This window comes from Dendrobates tinctorius, unplaced genomic scaffold, assembly GCF_039654945.1.
Source record: "Dendrobates tinctorius isolate UK_male_01 unplaced genomic scaffold, ASM3965494v1 ptg000183l, whole genome shotgun sequence".
NCBI lineage: Eukaryota > Metazoa > Chordata > Amphibia > Anura > Dendrobatidae > Dendrobates > Dendrobates tinctorius.
This window is the reverse complement of record NW_027361850.1, coordinates 8,129,122-8,135,033: the sequence shown is the minus strand read 5'-3', so window position 1 is coordinate 8,135,033 and position 5,912 is coordinate 8,129,122.

Sequence of the window (5,912 nt, the reverse complement as noted above, 5' to 3'; positions counted from 1 at the left end):
CCAAGGCTGTGTGTGATACTAATGATCCTACAGCAGAAACCGGAGGAATAGAAATTGTGACCACTTTATTCCCACCCAAGACTCGAAGACGCAGCAGCAACGTGTGTGAGCCTGGACATGATTGTATGGAGTCCCCGAAGCAGGCTACAGCTGCCTGTCATACTAGTGGAGTTATAAGTAACATCAAGAAGGAGGAACTTGAGTGTAATTCAGAACTACAAGTACTTCAGGTTAGCGCTAGAAAGGAGACGTTCAGAAAAGGCACACGAAGGGAAGTGCTGGAAGGGTGTATTCTATCTGCCTGGGAGTTGGCTGAGCCCCTGATCTGGAGACCGCGGCACTGAAGCGAGCACCTGTCTGTGCCAGAAAAGTGATTAAAGTATCGGAGCTGCATTCAGCTGTGTCATTGCCTTCTTCCTGCGCCAACCTACTCAGCGCTGCTACATCTCTGTGCCTAACACTAGATTATCTACCTCAACATCCACTACTACTGCACTGGGACTACAGCTCTGCCTGTTGAGAGCTACTACATCTTTGCTGCACCATACCATCTGTCCCAGAGGATTTGCACTGCAGCGCTGGTCACCTCTGACCAGATACCACAGGTGGCGTCACGAATTATCTACCTATAAACTTTATTCAGCTTCATTCCACCTATTTTACATGGACACCCAGGGCCACGGACCGGGTCACCGCCACCGCGACCCTTCCCCTTTAAGACACCGGCCCAGTACCGAGTAATCCCTCAGCCCTGGGGGTGATCAATGAACAGCATGAGATGTCGTTGTCAAGCTGTAATTGATTCTCAAGTCCACATGACAAGTTATTTAGACATTGAATTTTTTGAGGGGTATACCCACCACTGTTATTGGCTTTTGTTTCAATAAATTATTTGAGATGAGGAAATCACCATTGCATGCTTCTACTTAAATGCCCTACTTTCATGATGAAATATCACTGTAGAGTGAACTTTTTACATATTCCATAAATTTCACCTGAAAGTCAAATGTCCCTAAACTTTTGTGAGTAGTGTGCATTTGTGTCTGTATATGTCCCCTCTATCTCAACATCTGATCCGACACTGATGGGGAACAGAGAGACACACCCTGGACTACAAATGATGTACATTACACTGATGTATATCCGCTGTGAACTTCCTGGAGGGGCTGCACGAGTAGGGGTCCCCCTTTGTGGATGTGGACTCTGGGCATTTGCCCACTGTTCCCTCCCCATAATGCCAGCCCTGTTGAACAATAAGCTTTGGAATCAGTATGCAAATAAAACAAGTGTTTGGGACGTAACAAATTATTTACAATCCACCGCTTCCTCAGCTCTATTCCCTGACCATCGCTGGCTTATTCTGCTTAACTGACTGCTTCCTTGCTGTATTACATCAAATAAAAGAGATCCAAATTGTGCACATGCTCAGATGGCTATTCTATGCACTACTGCATGCTGCTTTTCCCTACCGTGGCCGTGGGCACTGGCTTCAGCACACTTCTGTGCATACGTACCCTCTCCTTAAGCCAGGTGCCCATGATCTGGAACTATAATAATAATAAATTTTATTTCTATAGCGCCGACATATTCCGCAGCACTTTACATTTCGGAGGGGATTTGTACAGACAATAGACATTACAGCATAACAATAATCACATAGATTATAACAAATACCAAGAGGAATGAGGGCCCTGCTCGCAAGCTTACAATCTATGAGGAAAAAAAAAAGGGAGACACGAAAGGTGGGTGGTAACAGTTGCCCTGATTGTATGGACCAGCCATAATGTTAAGTGTGTGTCCGTACAGACACAGAGGGCTAATGGATGCATAAAGCATGTGGGAACATGATGCAGGGAACCTGGTTATGGTAAAACTTTTGGCTGTGCCACATAGGGATAGATTAGGTTAATATGTTGAGGCGATAGGCCAGTCTGAATAAATGCGTCTTCAGGGCACGCTTAAAATTTTGGGGATTGGGGACTAATCGTATTGACCTGGGAAGTGCATTCCAAAGAATTGGCGCAGCACGTGTAAAGTTCTGATTATTGAGAATGCTAACCTCAGGTCATCAGCAGAACGGAGGGCGCGGGTAGGGTGGTATACTGAAACAAGGGAGGAGATGTAGGGTGGTGCTGAGCCATGGAGGGCTTTGTGGGTGAGGGTAATAAGTTTATACTGAATTCTGGAGTGGATGGGTAGCCAGTGTAATGACTGGCACAAGGTAGAGGCATCGGTGTAATGATTGGTGAGGAATATGATCCTGGCTGCAGCATTCAAGACAGATTGGAGAGGAGAGAGTTTGGTAAGAGGGAGACCGATTAGAAGAGAGTTACAATAGTTAAGACGAGAATGAATAAGAGAAACAGTAAGAGTTTTTGCAGACTCAAAAGTAAGAAAAGGTCGAATTCTAGAAATGTTTTTGAGGTGCAGATGACAAGAGCGAGCCAGTGATCGAATGTGGGGGGCAAAGGAAAGCTCGGAATCAAGTATGACCCCTAGACAGCGGGCATGTTGCTGGGGAGTAATAGCTGAGCCACACACAGAAATGGCAATGTCGGGTATAGGTACATTAGTAGAGGGAGGAAACACAAGGAGTTCAGTCTTTGACAGGTTTAGTTTCAGATATAGTGAGGACATGATGTTAGACACAGCGTTTAGACAATCGCCGGTGTTTTCTAGAAAGGCTGGCGTGATGTCAGGAGAAGAAGCATATAATTGGGTGTCATCAGCATAGAGATGGTACTGGAAACCAAATCTACTGATTGTTTGACCAATAGGGGCAGTGTGCAAGGAGAAGAGGAGGGGGCCTAGGACTGATCCTTGAGGAACCCCAGCAGTAAGGGGAAGGTGAGAGGAGGAGGAACCGGCAAAAGATACAGTAAAGGAGCGGTCAGAGAGATAGGAAGAGAACCAGTAGAGAACGGTGTCCTTGAGGCCAATGGAACGGAGCATAGTGAGGAGGTGCTGATGATCCACAGTGTCAAATGCTGCAGAGAGATCCAAGAGAATTAGCATGGAGTAATGACCATTAAATTTAGCTGTTAGTAGATCATTAGAGACTTTAGTGAGGGCAGTTTCAGTAGAGTGTAAGGAGCGGAAGCCAGATTGGAGAGGGTCGAGAAGAGAGTTATCAGAGAGATAGCGGATAAGACGGGAGTGGACCAGGCGATCCAGGAGTTTAGAGATGAAGGGAAGATTAGAGACAGGTCTATAGTTAGCGGCACAGTTTTGGTCGAGGGATGGTTTTTTAAGTAGTGGATGTATGATGGCATGCTTAAATGAGGAGGGAAAGATACCAGAAGAGAGAGAGAGGTTAAATATTTTAGTTAGGTGAGTGGTGACAGCAGGGGAAAGGAACTGGAGCAGATGTGACGGAAATGGGTCACTGATGCAAGTGGTTGGGCGAGAAGATGCAAGGAGCCTGCTTACTTCTTCTTCTGTGACTGGTTCAAAATCAGAGAGTGAGCTATATGCAGTGGGGGAGGGAGGACAGTGCATGGTATGAGGTGATGGGGAGATAATTTCCTGTTGGATCTGGTCAATTTTTTCTTTGAAGTAATTGGCCAGCTCGTCAGCTCGGAGCTCCGTGGTTGGGGTCTGTACTCTTGGGTTGAGTAGAGAATGAAAAGTGTCAAAGAGACGTTTCGGATTATTGGACAGTGAGGTGATGAGGGTGTTGAAATACGTTTGTTTGGAGAGGTGAAGGGCTGTGTTGTATGTTCGAAGCATAAACTTATAATGGATGAAATCTTCGTGTAGATTGGATTTTCTCCACAGACGTTCAGCGCACCTGGAGCACCGCTGCGGGAAACGTGTTTGCAGGGTGTGCCAGGGTTGTCGCCGTCTGTGTTGTGGTGTTCTATTTATAGGAGGTGCAAATTCATCCAGGGCACTTTGAAGTGTTTCATTGTAATGCGCTAGCAGCGCTTTGGACATAACGTATGTTCGCTGCGTCCAAAGCGCTGCCTTCAATTGAATGCAAGTAAATCTGCTGCAGTTCCTGATCATGGGCACATACCCTTACAGTGCACCCAGAAGAGACACCTGAGAGGATGCACAAACAGCACCGTGTGCGGGACAGAACTAGGCGTCTGCATTCTCCAAGTGTTGATACAGGTATCAGAATATTTATCCTCACCATTTCTCCCCAGAAAAAAAAATAATTAACTGCAGTAGTAGGAGGCAGTATGCCATGCAGTCCTGTGTCATCCACTAACAGCATTGGCCCCACGTTTCTGTCCTTAAATACACTGCTCAAAAAAATAAAGGGAACACTGAAATACCACATCCTAGATATCTCTGAATGAAATATTCCAGTTGCAAATTTTTATTCATTGCATAGTGGAATGTGTTCAGAACAATAAAACATAACTCCTAGACAGTCTGGTGCAATGTGACGTTGGTGGATGGAGCAAGACATGATGTCCCAGATGTGCTCAATCGGATTCAGGTCTGGGGAACGGGTGGGCCAGTCCATAGCTTCAATGCCTTCATCTTGCAGGAACTGCTGACACACTCCAGCCACATGAGGTCTGGCATTGTCCTGCATTAGGAGTAACCCAGGGCCAACCGCACCAGCATATGTTCTCACAAGGGGTCTGAGGATCTCATCTCGGTACCTAATGGCAGTCAGGCTACCTCTGGCGAGCACATGGAGGGCTATGTGGCCCTCCAAAGAAATGCCACCCCACACCATTACTGACCCACTGCCAAACCGGTCATTTTGAAGGATGTTACAGGCAGCAGATCGCTCTCCACGGCGTCTCCAGACACTGTCACGTCTGTCACATGTGCTCAGTGAGAACCTGCTTTCATCTGTGAAGAGCACAGGGCACCAGTGGCGAATTTGCCAATCCTGATGTTCTGTGGCAAATGCCAAGCGTCCTGCACGGTGTTGGGCTGTGAGCACAACCCCCATCTGTGGACGTCGGGCACTCAGACCATCCTCATGGAGTCAGTTTCTAACCATTTGTGCAGACACATTCACATTTGTGGCCTGCTGGAGGTCAATTTGCAGGGCTCTGGCAGTGCTCCTCCTGTTCCTCCTTGCACAAAGGTGGAGGTAGCAGTCCTGCTGCTGGGTTGTTGCCCTCCTATGGCCCCCTCCATGTCTCCTAGTGTACTGGCCTGTCTCTTGGTAGCGCCTCCAGCCTCTGGACTCTACGCTGACAGACACAGCAAACCTTCTTGCCACAGCTTGCATTGATGTGCCATCCTGGATGAGCTGCACTACCTGAGCCACTTGTGTGGGTTGTAGAGTCCATCTCATGCTACCACGAGTGTGAAAGCACAACCAACATTCAAAAGTGAGTAAAACATCAGCCAGAAAGCATTGTTACTAAGATGTGGTCTTTGTTTCCCACCAGCAGAATCACTCCTTTATTGAGTGTGTCTTGATAATTGCCAATAATTTCCATCTGTTGTCTATTCCATTTGCACAACAGCATGTGAAATTGATTGTCAATCAGTGTTGCTTCCTAAGTGGACAGTATGATTTCACAAAAGTTTGATTTACTTGGAGTTATATTCTGTTAAATGTTCCCCTTATCTTTTTGAGCAGTGTATATCTGTATACTGTACATGAGATCAGGATTAAATATTCTGTGGCAATGCCCTGATCATAGTACTGCCGAAAAATATGTGCAAATCCTGACAGATATAAGTATAGTTAGCCCCTTTCTTTTTGTGTTTGTATAGAGACCCAATATATATATATATATATATATATATATATATACCGTATATATATATACAGTATATATACAGTATATATATAACAAAAAGCAGCACAAAGTTTGAAAAGGATGCAAAAGCCTTCCAGGCATGTACCAAATCTTGTCAATAATTCCAAGAAAAATTAAAGGCAGCACACTGAAAATAAGAGAAAAATATGTGCAATTTATTGGCCCATG